Source organism: Cyprinodon variegatus, unplaced genomic scaffold, assembly GCF_000732505.1.
Source record: "Cyprinodon variegatus isolate N-32 unplaced genomic scaffold, C_variegatus-1.0 Scaffold15, whole genome shotgun sequence".
In the NCBI taxonomy this organism is placed as follows: Eukaryota; Metazoa; Chordata; class Actinopteri; order Cyprinodontiformes; family Cyprinodontidae; genus Cyprinodon; species Cyprinodon variegatus.
Genome location: NW_015150468.1, coordinates 59,103 through 74,798, shown reverse-complemented (window position 1 = coordinate 74,798; position 15,696 = coordinate 59,103). Strand labels below are relative to the sequence as shown.

General features: G+C 36.3%; 1 protein-coding gene across 2 annotated transcripts in view; it reads right to left on the bottom strand.

The window, feature by feature from the left end:
* The window catches only part of LOC107091034 (amyloid beta A4 precursor protein-binding family A member 2-like), a 54,097-nt gene extending 41,641 nt beyond the window's left edge, over positions 1 to 12,456 (bottom strand). For both annotated transcript variants that reach the window (XM_015384742.1, XM_015384759.1), the window contains exon 1: positions 12,330 to 12,456. The gene's annotated coding sequence lies outside the window, so the exon portion shown is untranslated. The remainder of the gene's footprint in view (positions 1 to 12,329) is intronic.
* Positions 12,457 to 15,696: the final 3,240 nt, after the last annotated feature.

Here is a 15,696-nt window from a genome sequence, read left to right as displayed (position 1 = left end):
AAATTGTTATGATTTTTTCATACTGCGACCAGACATTATCTGTTTGGAGAGCCCAAAAGGAAAGATGAAGCATTCATTAGTTATATGGTGAATAACTCAACTCCAAGTACCAGGATATAAAATGCTATATTTTTTCACCATAGTTTTGACATTTTCATTTAATTCAGGTAGTCACCACAGTTCATGTGCCCAGTAATATGGGAGACATTTATTTTTTATTTTTTTAATCTCACATGCTTTTATTCTGGAAGAATGACCTCAATGGCCTTCAGCTGACTTTCCTCAGCTGCTCTTAGTGTTTGTTGGGCGGGCTAGAAACATAAGCTACAGTCTAATTTATAGACCTTTGAATATGGTAAATCAGTCTCTAGGGAATATTTAATGTGGTGTACAATGTCTTATTGTTAGTTTACATTTATATTTGGAAACCATATGATTTGAGCTCATCTGAATCCTGGGATGGACGCCTTTCCATTATTGAACTTTGATTTCATAAATTTTCATCAGTTTTCAACCAGTTTCATCAGTGTAAGTAATGTAAACATCCAATAATTGTTTGTCAATTCACTTCAGCAAAATACCTCCACCAAAGAAAAGGTTAAAACAACAACAGTGTAAATAGTGTAACATCAGTGTTTATAACAGTTACACACCATACTTAACTATTTAATATGTTTGATATCAGCTATTATATGTAATAATGTTTAATCAGGACAATAATAGCACATTTGTATAGTCAAATTAAGCTTAAAAGATAAAGAGACTGAGGAGGCTATCGTAAGGTCTTAAATGATTTGTGTAGGGCTGCAACTAACGATTTCTTTTGCAAATCGATTAATCTGTCGATTATTTTTTTGATTAATTGATTAATAATCAGATAGCCAGAGGGTTCCTTAAATATTTTTTTTTTTATTAAACCAGTTAAACTAAAACTTTTCCACTTGAGTTCTAGATANTATTCTGGAAGAATGACCTCAATGGCCTTCAGCTGACTTTCCTCAGCTGCTCTTAGTGTTTGTTGGGCGGGCTAGAAACATAAGCTACAGTCTAATTTATAGACCTTTGAATATGGTAAATCAGTCTCTAGGGAATATTTAATGTGGTGTACAATGTCTTATTGTTAGTTTACATTTATATTTGGAAACCATATGATTTGAGCTCATCTGAATCCTGGGATGGACGCCTTTCCATTATTGAACTTTGATTTCATAAATTTTCATCAGTTTTCAACCAGTTTCATCAGTGTAAGTAATGTAAACATCCAATAATTGTTTGTCAATTCACTTCAGCAAAATACCTCCACCAAAGGAAAGGTTAAAACAACAACAGTGTAAATAGTGTAACATCAGTGTTTATAACAGTTACACATCATACTTAACTATTTAATATGTTTGATATCAGCTATTATATGTAATAATGTTTAATCAGGACAATAATAGCACATTTGTATAGTCAAATTAAGCTTAAAAGATAAAGAGACTGAGGAGGCTATCGTAAGGTCTTAAATGATTTGTGTAGGGCTGCAACTAACGATTTCTTTTGCAAATCGATTAATCTGTCGATTATTTTTTTGATTAATTGATTAATAATCAGATAGCCAGAGGGTTCCTTAAATATTTTTTTTTTTATTAAACCAGTTAAACTAAAACTTTTCCACTTGAGTTCTAGATAGAGTATACATACTGGCAAAAACTTTTTTTTTTTATCTTAAATGCAAAATGTTTAAATATCTTTTTTTACAATTTTGATATGATTACTGCTCTTAGTGAGTTGCTTTGTCAGCTAAAGGCATGTTTTAGAGTCTCTATACCCCAGATAACGATTAATCGATTACTAAATAAGTTTACTATTATTTCAATAATCGACTAATCCGATTAATTGTTAATTGTTACTGTGATCAAAATACTATTAGGTTGAGCTTTTCGGTGTTGGGTAAAAATTAAATTATTGATAAAACAGATCCAAAAATGAAAACAGTTGAGGAATGATGTCCTGTTGATTTTTTAAATATATTTTTGTCATTATCTCATCATTTCCACAGAACTATAAAGGTTTTGGTTAGAATATGAGATTATCAGCTGCCGTTTAACACTTTAGATAGTTCTTCATAAATATAGGGTAAAATGCTACCCCATAGTAACGCAATTCAATTTATTTTATTTACATAGCACCAATTCACAACACATGTCATCTCAAGGCACTTTACTATTCAACCAGATCATACAATTAAATTGATTCATAGTTTTCTATCTAAGGAAAATCAGTTGATTACATCGACTCATTGACTCGAAGGCAATCCCTCACACTACAATGCTTAAAGCGACAGTGGAGAGGAAAAACTCCCCTTTAACAGGAAGAAACTTCCAGCAGAATCAGTCTCAGTATGAGCAGCCATCTGCCGAGGCAGACTGGGGTTCAAGGAGACAGAAACAGGCATATCAAAAGAAGCAAAGATGCAAAACAGGGCTCCACAGGCAGCCCTGTCCAAAAAAACACACAGCCAGGCAGACAAGCTTCGAGTCAGCTCCCGTTTCAGGGGATAAGAGAGAACATATCCAATTAAAATGAGCAGAAAACATTAAATAACATTAAAACAAACGATAAACTTTCCTAAAGATGATTGCAGTCAACATGCCTAGAATAACAAAGACTGTAATACACTGTTGGGTGTCAGGATGATACAAGACTTTTGCAGCAGCCTGGATTAATGTTCCTACAGAAGATTAATAAATGATGAGGGAAGTCAGTGTTGAGTGGCTCAAAACAGTTTGAATTACTCAGATGTTCATGCATCTTCTTTCTCCTCCCTTTAGACAGTTATTTTAGCATGCCACTTCATGATGCTGCTCCCATCTTCTTCATGAGAGCAGTCTCCTGCAGCCTCCTTTTTCATTATTCAGTTCCTGACTTTTTGAGCTGTTCTATTAGATATGCATTTTGTATATAAAATGATTAAATAAACTGAAAAGACATCATATTGTTATTGTTTTTTTCAACAAATTTAACAAAGCTATTCTGAATATGGAAATTAGAAATTCTGATGATTCACAAAAGTACAATAAACTAAAAAAATATAAAACTCTACTTCATTTGAAAAAAAAAAAGGCAGTTGTTTTGGATTCTTCTGTGATTCAAAATGCAGTGAGACTGCATTAAAATATAAAAAATCACATCTCACCAACAGAACCCTAAACATTCACGTCTGACGGACAGATTAACTTAAAGACTCAGCAAGTATGTTTATGTTAGTATATCAGTAGTTTCACCCATTAAACTAATTTATGTGTAATTCATAAGTTCATCTTGAATATATATTTATATAGTAAAGAACTGATTACTGCATATGTGTCTTACTGCAACCTAAAATGAGACAGCTGTTGAGTATCCAGAATGTTGTTGCCTAAGTCTTCACCATAATTAAAGGTATATTGAAGGATTTTCACAAATATTTGAAAAGATCCGCCCTCTTCACAACCCTGTACCCGCTCCCAAGAGGGAACGCTTGTTATTGATTGATTAATTGACTTTATTAATCTCAAAGTGGAGAAATTTACTCAATACAAAAATAACAAGAGCTCAAATAGTCAAAGGAGAAGAAGAAGGTGCATTGGATATATAGAGTATATACAGTGCAAATTTTTGAAATCCACCTGCCACCTAAAATAACGGTGGACAATTCAGAAAATGATTTAGAATGATTCTTGTACAGAATACACATTAAAGTGCTATTGGGTTAACTAACCTAATCTCAGTGTTGATTAATGACGACTGTATCTGACATGGTGTGACTCACATCTAAAATAGAAAATGAAAACAGCCAATCATCCCACTGATGGTCTCTTTTATTTAGTTGGCAAATCTAATTAACTGTATAACTGATTCTTCACCACTGCTTGTATCCATTCACAGCATCAAAGTCTTCTGCCGGTGCCCGAGCATCAAATAACTTATTTCATTTATATCAATAAAGATTTTCTAATTGCAGCTTTTCTCTATGTGAGTCTCTCCAGGTTGAAATTTAAACATGTAGCTACCTGTATTTAGTTTAACCCAGCACATCTCTGCTCGCTCACTGGGTTACATTGTTGCACGCTGTCCTTTGACAGTCTGTCACAAAGATGTTTCTCTGCATGGAAAACTGTTTTGGTTTCTCACTGTGCATAAATGTCTAATCACAATGTGTGCTTTCAGTCACAGATTTTATTTTTCTCTTAGAACAGATGTTTGTGCTCAGCTTCCACATACACTTACAAACTGATATTATATAAAGATATTAAAGATCAACTTCAATGAGAGCACATTTTAAAAACTAAGTGTGAACCTTGGACAGAAAAAGGCCTATACTACTAGTTTAATTCCTATGTTCCATAGTTCCATGGTACAGCTTGAGCTGATCTTAAGAAGGAAATGTATCCAACTGACATTCATAGACCCTTGTCATTTAAGACTGCTAAAGGCTTACAGTTTTGCATTTTATTTGATGACCTAAACCAGCTGTTCACTGGCTGAAAAAAGTCCAGGGAAAATTTTACAAGGCTGCTCGCTGCCATGTTGCCATTACCTCCTATCCCAGCAATCTAACCAGCATTAACCTCTGTGTTAGAGACTTAAGGCACAGAAAGATGGAACAAAAGATAAACTGGGATGGCTTTGAAACAGAACACAGATAATCTGTGAAACTTCATCAAAAACAGTCTAGATATAAATTCCTCACCTGCTGTTTTACTTAGTGCTCTTATAGATATTTTGAGGTTTAGAAGTTATCATAAAAATAATGAGCATACAATTATGAAAGGGTTATTATAGCGAAAGCCAGACTTTGCAAATATCTCTGTGTAGTGTGGACTAATTAAATCGGTAGTTCTCCGTTTAACATGAAGGTAGATTTTTTGTGATTATAGAGCTAGCTGTTAAAGAATTCTGATATGTTTTAGATCTTGACGTAAATAAAAAGTTCATAACAGCAGACATTTAAATTTATGAGTAATTCTTATGATTCTCCTGATTTAAAGACAAACATGTGTCCTTTATGGCTTTTAGGCTCCATATAGCTCACAGCTTGAAAAGCCTTGTGGTACTTCAACCAGAAGGTCTTAAGAAAAGCTTCATGAGAAATCATAATTTTCATTTTATTTCATCACTCCATCATTTTAGTCTGAAATATTCAGATCTCCTGACAGATCATCATACTGATCTGGGTATTTGATAAAAAGACAGAAGATTATTCTGTCTTTTTTAATAAAGGGCAGATATACATATTTTTGGTACACAAATTTTTATAATCTATACTACATAGACTTATCAGATATGGACAAAGAAGCCTCCCTTTGGCATCTAAATCCATATCTGTTTTAAAATCAAATCAAGTTTTAGGCCTCTGGTTAAAAAGGTCACGGATATTAAAGAGTTTTTATTTTATTTTGAATCAGTGCATTTAACTTTATGCATTTATGAGTTTAAATAAAAGTAACGATGATTTGTGGCTTTACAAAAAGCAATAGTTTCAGCATTTCAGGTTTTCCTACTTTTTTAGGTACTGGTATTAGAAATAAATCTGAAGATGAAGGTATTTCTGTACTCTCATATTCGATGTTTAATTAAAGAAATCCTTGATAAAATATTATATTACAGCTTCTTTTTTATGTTAGACTTTAGCTGCATTAGTTTTTGCTAATGTTGTTCTTGTTTCTAAAAAAATAAAAAAAAATAAAAAAAAAACAGTTTAAACTTAACTGAGCTATTCAAATTGGCACAGCTCTCCTAGTTTCATTATGCACAAGGTATCTTTCCCCTCTGATCCACAAATTTTTTGGTTGTATTCGATTTTGGAGGCTGTTTCCTCCAAGGACCCGGTCTACCTGGACCCGGTCTTTCAAAGTCCGTGAAGGAAGCTGGAAGAGTGTTGGCTATGGATTCAAATAGGTCAAGCCTCCTCCGGCTTTCACCTCCTGTACACTCTGTCGTCTAGCAACCGTGACATTTCTCACACAAAGCAGGCAACGAAGGAGGAGCTTCAGCAACAGTACTGTCATCACAAATATCAGATTTATACTCCCCACACTGCAGAGATATTATAATCTGTGCTTAAATGTCAGCCAAACCCATTTGCACTAGGACAGATAAAACCTTTCAGTAAACCAAACATTACCCGCTACATTTATAACCCAATAACCATTTAAAACAACTATTTTTCATTAATTTCAGACAAAAACATTCACATACTTGTATTATATTAAACTGCACTTACAATATTCAACACTGTTCTGTGAGCATTGAGCAGCTGGCTTACTTGGACTCACAATGAATCACTGAATACCAATGGTTACCACAGATTCACCGGACCTGTCCTTCAAAACGGGCAAAAAGAAGGCTGCATTTGTCTGCTGCATAACAAGGAGTCTTCCAATCGGATGTAATCGGCCGACAAGTCTGGCCTTTGGAGGACACAGCCGCTGAATTGGAACTCATCATAGCTGTGTCAGGATTTGTGGATACTTGTTGAGGACCCAGATGCAGAGAGGTGGAGATGAGTTCTTGCAAAATGTATTTAAGAAGTAATAATACAGCAGCTATAATCCAGAACAGAATGACCAGAAACTCAGGAACCAGAAACTAGGAGACACTTGAGGGGAGGGAAATAAACCAAAGGAAGTAAGGAAGAGAATCCAGCAATGAGGAACTGCACAGGAGGTGTAAATATTGTAGATAGAACAAAGAATGGTCTAATTAGCTGATAGGGAGCAGGTGTGGATAGAAGCAACTAAAAGGGAGCAAGGGGAAAAGAGACTGGCATAAGGGGGCAACAGGGAGTAACTCAAATATGCAATACTGCTTAAATATAACTAGAAAACAACTAGAATGACAGCAAATGGAAAAGAAGCCAAATGACCAAAAAACACAGATTGACATAAAACAAAGTGTAACTGAAAACTCAAAAAGAACCAAACAGTCCGAAAAGGGCAGAAGCATGACAATATGAGTTAAATGTGCTAAATGTTGTGACCTGAGAAATGATTACCCGTAAACTGATTATTTCAATTACACAATATTATTTCCTTTTAAAATTATAGAACAAGATGCTAGCAGAGGTTGTATGCTACTTTTTAAACTCTAGGAAAGCACTCTTCCACAAGAGATAAACAACATCTGCTTGTGCTCTTTCAAATTTGTCACCCAGATGATCAACAATCACTGGAGCTTTCAATCAACAAACATGCCAACTGACAAAAAAGACTCAAACTTGCTTGATTATTATGCTAAAATTATTACACCAGGTTGCACTGTAGGGAAGAGAACATTTACCTGTGCATCTTACATGACAGTTTTATGAAACAGCTACAATCAGTCACTTCAAAGACAACAATTATAGCACCAAGCAGATGTGAGTTCATCTACACGTTCCAACAGTAAGAGCAGAAGGTGAGGCTCACATACCTCTAAATGCTGATGTCATGCTGCTTCTTAAACAAAAGCAATAGTTACGGTGTCTGCTTTGGGAATGCATCTGAAGTGATGATATATAATGTAGGAGACAGCATACTGAAGCACGGGCTCCTGTTCTACCTTAAAAGTCAGTAGTAATGAAGATAAAATTATAAAGGAAAACCTTGAAAGGCTGATGTTGTAAGGACACCAAGGTCAATCTTTCTAATATGATGCATGGGAATGTAAAATCAAACATCTATATGAAAACAACAAGGAATGTTGAGAGGTAGAACACACAGTTAACATCAATCTGTCCTGATGAGCAAGTAATAATCATGATTAAATAATTGTGAAGTAAGACTGTGATTCCGACAAATAAAAGATGGACCGAAGGAGTGTGCTTCTGTCTCCCTGAGGAAATTTTTTGGGTAGTTCCACTGTAGCGCAATGCCTAAGGCCATTCGTTTCAAACCAAAAGTCGGTGATCAAGATTAGGGTAGGATGCCATATGAAGCCCGTTCCACACAGATAAAACAATAACAATATCCCATCTGAATTTGTCTTTATCATTTTGCCTGTGTCAATGTTCCTGGTGGAATCTATCTTCATTTTAGTAGATCCTTCTCTCAGAACTACTCCCACTGTATGTTTCAACTTTTTTCCCATGTACACTAGCCCTTTGAAACCAGTCCAAACCTGGTTCGGACCGAGCTTGGATCAGCTAACCCTGCCGAGTTTGGTTCTTGCAGCCATTTACACGTCAGGCTAGCACAATTCCTCGACTCCTATCGGCGGTCCACAATACTACAGCTCTCAAGGCAGTAATAACACAAACAAAAATGACAACGCCCATAACAATCAGGAGCGTCTGTGCTTGAATAGCGTCTTCGGCCAGAATTTCAAAGAGAGCCTTGGTCTTGGCATCATTCCAGGTTAAACCACGTAGTTTTGATGCCATTTATTGTTAATAGACTGAGAAGAAGTTTGTTTTGTGAACAGGTGAAAAGATCTGTGAATTGTAACGCTGGACACACCAGAAAGCCCACAAAATGAGTCAGCTGACTGTAAATAGGAGATGACACAGGCTGCTCATGCGCTCTTTGTTTTTAGAGAACCGAGCCACAACTGAACCATGCCGAGTACTGTAGTACTGTTGAACTAGTATTAGATTTAGCGAGGTTCGGTTGTGTCTGGTGGGGTCCAGTTCAGTTGTGTTCATTTACACTCAGCAGTTATCTTAGTAGCCGTTCTCTGACCGTATTCGGCACGGTTTCAAAAGGGTAGTGTAGGTGAGGCTCATAATTACTACTTCAACTTCTTGCAGTCAGTGAGATGAATATGCAAGAACTCTAGTAAATAAGTACTCAGAGTAAATAAAAGATTAACAGAGAAGTGTTCCAACTCTACTTTAGATTGCTTGTCTGAAATGTATAAATAATAGACTTTATACAACAATATAGCATCACTAAGTTACATTGGTTAATGGGAAGGGGAAAACAGTCGCAGAGATCAAGTTAATGAATTAGGCTGTTTCAAAATCTCTCTTTTCCTCTTTTTTCTCCCTCTCTCTGGATGCTGCCTCAAAGCCATTATTTAGTGCCACCCATGATTAATGCAGCTATGAATGGGTTTCTCTTTCAGCAAGAACTAGAGGAGAACAGATCCCCCCCTTTCTATGCCATTTAGCTGTGCTCTCAATCTGACCTGATTTAGCCATAAAGTGTGAAACCATCTTGGGCTCATTTAGGTGTGAAGACCATTAAGAGAAGTAAAAATCTCTGCATAGGATCTTTTTACTTTAAGTTTTTTTGAAAGAATGTTTATGGTTTCTTATTACAGATTAAACATCGATAATATGGCTGTAATAAAACATAAATTATACAGGTTTTGTTCAACATGCCATTAAAGAGGTATCTCTAAGGCAAAAACAAATGCCTTATTGTAATTTTCTTGTCTTACCAGTAGTTTAAATTGTATAGGTTTTTCCTATGTTTTTTAATAAAAATATTTAAGATTATAGTGAAAAAAAGAAAATAAAGGTGACTTTAAAATCCCAGGAGCACAGCATGATTTGTGGGTTTAAGCAACACATATTTTTCTTCTTCTTCCAATAACTCCTGTGAACCTCTTCAAGCCTTAGACTAGTGACAGTCACAAAATCTGCTACATGAAGCTTTGGTTTACTAATTGGCTGAGAGAAATACAAAGAAAAATGATGAATGGTGAATAATAATGAAGACTGACTTTAATGACTAGTCATAGAGTCTTTACATGGCTGAGGTCCTCACTCTGCCCCACTGAGCCAAGCCATAAACTTTGCCCCAATAGTGCTGATTTACATTGAAAGTGCTCTAATCTGATCTTCCACTATGCGAAGCCTAAAAGTATTCTGAGAAGCATGTGTAAATGCACAATTAAAGTCAGTTATAAATGTAAAAATCAGACCAAAACAACTTCTATTTTACAATGGGTATGCACACTGGGTGCAGGCTTTCGTTGTGCCTATGTTGGTGCATATAATGTGCATTTAAAGGTATATAGTGCAAAACCATTGCTAATTAATCTATACACAATGAATGTCTAAATTCACCATTAGAAAGAATAAAATAAGGCAAAAAACAAATGTTACTTTTTGTCTTTTTTCTTCTCTTTTGGTTATCAACATTTTGAGTGTTTCCCTTCATGATTACCATATGCTGATCATCAAGATGATTAAAATACTAAAGAGTAGAAACATTTGTAAGTGTAACATTCAAAGCAAATGTAACAGCCTATGACAAAATAGATTCTAAAACACAGTTAATATTCCAAAGAACACTTTTCTTATGGTTTGTTTCAGTGAGGTGTTTGTTACCCATTGTAACAAACACCTCACTGTGCTCAAATGCACAAATTATCCAGAAAGGAGTATCATGATGGAGATCTGCCAAGGACGCCTATCCACATTGGAGCAATTTTAAAATTCAGTTCCATTGCGAGTGTGTCTGTATTGGACCATCATCATACCAAGAATTGAGTTATATATACACCTAAACTCAGCTTTGTGTGGAAGTGGCTTAAGTCCAGTTTCCCCTGCCACACACGCCTGTTCACTGTTAGAACTGTAGCATAAGGGAGTCATTTAAAAAGAGGTCTTCAAGAACTCAAAAAGCAACACATCATAATTTGATGTAGATAAATACAAGAATAGATTAGAAAAAATATTTAACATATATCAGAAAGGGAAAAAAAGAAGTTAATCAGTTAATCCTAAAGCTTTGAGAATCAAATGAGCCACACCAAGATCCATAATGGAAAAATGGAAGAGTGGAAAGCCTTCCCAGGAGCATCCAGTTTCTGTTGTGACTCGGTCAGCAGGTGAAAAGTGAACTCTGAACAACATCTAGAGGACTAGAAGCATCCTGCCTCAGTTATAGTCGTTTACTTATCAGAAATAAAAATACTGGTCAAAAATGGAAATTGTGAGAGACATACAGTGTAGGAAACAAATAAATATAGAATAAAACAAATGCTTGTCTCATATTTCCAAAACAAATCTTCGTGATTTAAATCCTTTTGAGTATTATGTGGACTGGTAAGGCCAAAAAAAAAAAAAAAAAAAAAAAAAGCATAACATGTTTTGTCATTGTCTCATGGTATGTGGCTGTGTTGCTTCTTCAGAACCATGACATTGAGTTTTCTGTCATGAAAACCTAAAGAATATTGCCACGTCATCTGGTTTGGACCAGAAGCTTAAGCATGCATATAAGCAACAGGACAATCATTCAAAACAACTCATTAAATCACATCTGAATGATTAAAAAACAAAGAAAATGTTAATTTTAAAGTGGCCTAGTCAAAGTCCTGTCCTTAGACAAGCTTTTACCTGCCAGGAAGTGATGGAAAAAGGCCAGTTCTTACTGCAAATGCTTAAAAGCAACAACATGTTTATGACTAAATACTTTTAGACCACTGAATTAGCCCTGTATGATTATTAAAACTTATGTGAGGGGAAAAAATGCAAAAGTTACCCTAGAACCATGACTGCACTAAGGGATGCCATTCAAGTGGACTAAATGCTGTGGTACAAAACTGGCATGAAAAATGCATTCTGCATGACTGGATGAAGACAGATGTACAGTATAATACAAAGCATACACTGTCCCCTGCTCTCTTAGAACAAAGAACATCCAGGCACCAAGCATATCAGCAGCTGTCCTGCTCTGTGGCTGGGACTAAAGGATACAAATCCAACATCAAACAGAGGCCATGCTTGACAAAGGATTTAGGTCTTAACACCGCAGAAAATCCATATGTTAATCACAAGATAATGAGAACTCTTTTTCTTTTAAACTTTTCCATATATGAGCTATTTAACTTTTCTTTCATATTTAAAATACTTAGAAGGAATGTCCAGTAACCTTTATATTGATTTAGAATAAATAAATAGGCTGAACTGTATGGTGTTTGAACAAAGGGGAAAGCTGCAGCACTGGCTTTAAACTTAGAGAGACACGACAGAGAGATCCCACTATGCAACGAATGGAGTTTCCATGACACATATAAAATCTAAGGCCTAATTGTAACACAGCCTGACTACAATCAATGATTTTAGGCGGATACTGGACTGCGCATCAACGAATCACCGGAAAACGCAGCCTTAGGGGTAAACAGGACTTCCACACGGTTCTGCGACATCAATACTGAGTTGGACCATATAATGTATGTGGATGTATGTAAACAAGAAGCATTATTCTTCCGAATAACAGTGACGCTGGGGAAGACAAACCCACCCAGGCAAAGCAACCAGCAGCATCCTCCTTTCTACCATCATCCGGATACCAGGAGAAAAGCGACTCTGTGTTCAGAATTTATACATACATACATACTGTGTTATTATTTTTCTTGAAGTAAAGCTATATTACCTGAAAAAAGTCATAGGTTGAGCCCGTTCCTTTCCAGACTCGGAGCTCGCAGGCAGCGCATCCCTGTTTCAGTGACAGCCTGCGTACGGAGCGCAGCCGCTGCGCCCCGGAACGAGCATATCATCACAGAGCCCACTGCGGCTGTCTGCTTGGTGAAAACAGAGCTGATTTAGCTCCGCCAGCCTCACCTTGCCCTCAGCACGAGTCCAACGCTTATTGGACACCCCACTTAACCCGGTTTACTGGGAAAAAAATAAATAGATAAAATAATAAATAAATAATAATAACAAATTAAAAGCGGTTGATATCAGTAGCTGTTTGCAGCTGCTGGCTTTCCAAAAAATAATCAAAAGTCTCTAAATTATGTATTTAAGCTATAAGCAAAAAATTGTCAACATGCATGTGAATATAAGAGGGGGGGTGGCAGATAGAAAACACAACAAAAAAGAAAAACAAACACTCTAAATCTGTTTAGAAACACAATCTTGTTTATTATGTTTAGATAACACGCTTGTCTTGGTTCTGTTGTTTTCTTTTGAGTATTCAGTTTTACTTTGCTCCGTGTTTTCTAGTTTTATTGGTTTAATTCCTATTTTGTTGTGTTTTCTGGATATATTTGAGTTCTTAGGTTTTTATTTGTTGGCCTCTGTTGCCCTCTTGTGTTGGCCTCTTTTTCCCTAGATCCTTTCTAGACTCCTCTCTCCACACCTGCTCCCAATCAGCTCGTTAGTCCTCTCTTTGTTCAGTCTCCCATAAATACTCTCCTTGTCCAGTTCCTCAGTGCTGGTTCCTTGTCTTACCTGGTCTCGACTCGCCTTTCCCTGACTCCACGTGCTCTTTCAATTCAGTTTTTAATTCAGTTTATTTATATAGCGCCAATTCACAACACGTATTCTTATGGTGCTTTACAGTTTCGCAGATCATTCAAATTGATTCAAGTTTTCTATCTAAGGAAAACCAGTTGATTGCATCGACTTATTGACTCAAATGCAATCCATCACACTACCCCAGGCTCACACAGACTCCAGTCTTACCGTTGCGGTGCGGTGGGTGCGGCGCCGCAGTGATTCCAAGTCATTAAAAAGACGTAAACCTCTCTCACCGGCTGCTGAGCTGTCCGGCTGCGGTTACCGAGACACTCCGGCGCTGCAGAAAATTCTGCAAGAAAGCTATCCTTGCGGCGTGCCGGAGCCCTCCGCAACAAGCTCTCGCAAATATCCTTATTTGGGCCGTGTTATCGCGTGAAGTTACGTGAACTCAAGTGAACTTCTGTTAAATCTCCGGACCTGTTGCCGGAGCCGCAGAGCCGCACCGCACCGTAGTCAAAAGGGCGGTGTGAGAGGGGGTGTGCGGGAGTTGCGGTCTCAGTCGGCTCGGTAACCGCACCGGAGCCAGTGTGAGCAAGCATGCTGGTAGTGACAGTGGAGAGGAAAAACTCCCTTTTAACAGGAAGAAACCTCCAGCAGAACCAGGGCGACTAGGTTCAAGGAGACAGAAGCAGAGATACAAAAAGCAGCTGTAAAAGGCGGCCCCCGTCCAGGAAACATTTTCCCCTGATGTGTCCATGGTTCTGGTTTGTCTTACATTTTTCATGTTGTATTTTTGGATTCCTGCCTCAGTTGTTTGTGAACAATTCAATTAAATCTTCAAGAAACTCACCTCTGCCTCCCCGTCTCTGCATTTGGGTCCTCAAAAACCATAACCAAACCCTAACAACGCTGCTGTCATTTTTGCACATCTCTGGTGTTGCTACTACATATCCATTACTGTAAAAAGGTCCACAGCTTTATATTGATTATTTATTCTCCAGATGCAAAGTATTTATATTGTGAAAACATTGTACTGTACAGTATTTTATTTGTTTATTTCTTTACTCTGTCACTTATTCTGTTATTTTTCTTATAAACATTTTAAGGTCCAAATCTGCTCATGGAGGCATCCATTGCTGTTTGATAGAAGTGGTTGATCACTTTTACGTTAATTACTAAAGGTGTTCCCGGAAGACTTATTTAAAGTCCTGCTAAAAGTTAAAAAAACACTAATTCAATTTTTTTTTTTTTTTGCACCAACTTTCCAAGTTTTCTGTCACCATATATGTTTTTTTCACATCATAAAACGGGAGTAAAATCCAAGGACTAAAGTATTGAGCTCTAGTCCTTGAGTTTTGGTTTGCTTTAACATTTAGCAGTGTGGACCAACGTAGTGGGGGTACATTTTCCTATGAGACTGGGTTGCATTTAGATGTGCATCTAATTCTGTAACTGCAACAACAAAAAAAAATAAATAAAAATAAACAAGCAACTAATTTGCAAGGCATAAAAACACTGTTCATGAGAGTGAAGAGGCAATTTAACAACTTAATTCATGTATATTGGTCATGAAATATATCTGTATATTGGCCCCAGATTAATGTAGTTTGAAAGTCTACTGTATCTTGGGAAACTACTTATTTATCCAATTAATCCATATGATGAGTTGATGCTGTTGACTGAAGTTTGGGAAGTTTCCAATATTAACTTCCCATAGTGAAAGAAGAAGTAGTTTGTAAAGTCATGCTTTACATAAGATAATGTCAAAGGACTGTGTTGAATTTCATTTACACTGAAGAAAATGTTTTTTCACCTGGTGAAATATTAGTGTTTTGAACTCTAAGCATGCTTTTGTATCGATATTTATTATTCACAGTTTGACCAAACCACTGGTAATAGTCGCAATAGATAGGTAGCATTTCATTTATTTATTGAGTATTTATTGCTATGTTCTAAATAATATTATCCTCATCAAAGTGTTTATTGTTCAACAATTTCTTATCTAAAATTTCTCACCCACTTTAACTGGTGATAACAGATAAAAATAATCTATAAACTGTAGGGTCTGATGTAATATGTGATTATGTGACTGGGGTGAACAATATCTATAACGTGGTCGCTGACACTTCTTTTAGCTACATTGAGGAAGCTTACTGGAACCTTAGTTGAACCGAATCAAATAAAAGCAATTTGTAACATTATTGTAGTATTTTGTGTTTTAAATTTTAAGGCTCTGATAAAATGGTGAGTCATGGAAATGAAATTGGTTTAACAGTAAAGGGGCAAATTGAATCAGAGATAATACTTAGTGCAAGTATGTTTTATCTTGAAGGTAAGGTTCAAATCAATATTTCTCAAACACTGTTTTTAGCCGAGTAAGCCAACAATGACAGAAAATATAACATCTAAAAGTGCATTATTTCTCACTTTAGTGTTCTAGATCCAGGTCAGCACTGCCCCCTACTGGTTAGAAACTCTATCTATCTATCTATCTATCTATCTATCTATCTATCTATCTATCTATCTATCTATCTATCTATCTATCTATCTATCTATCT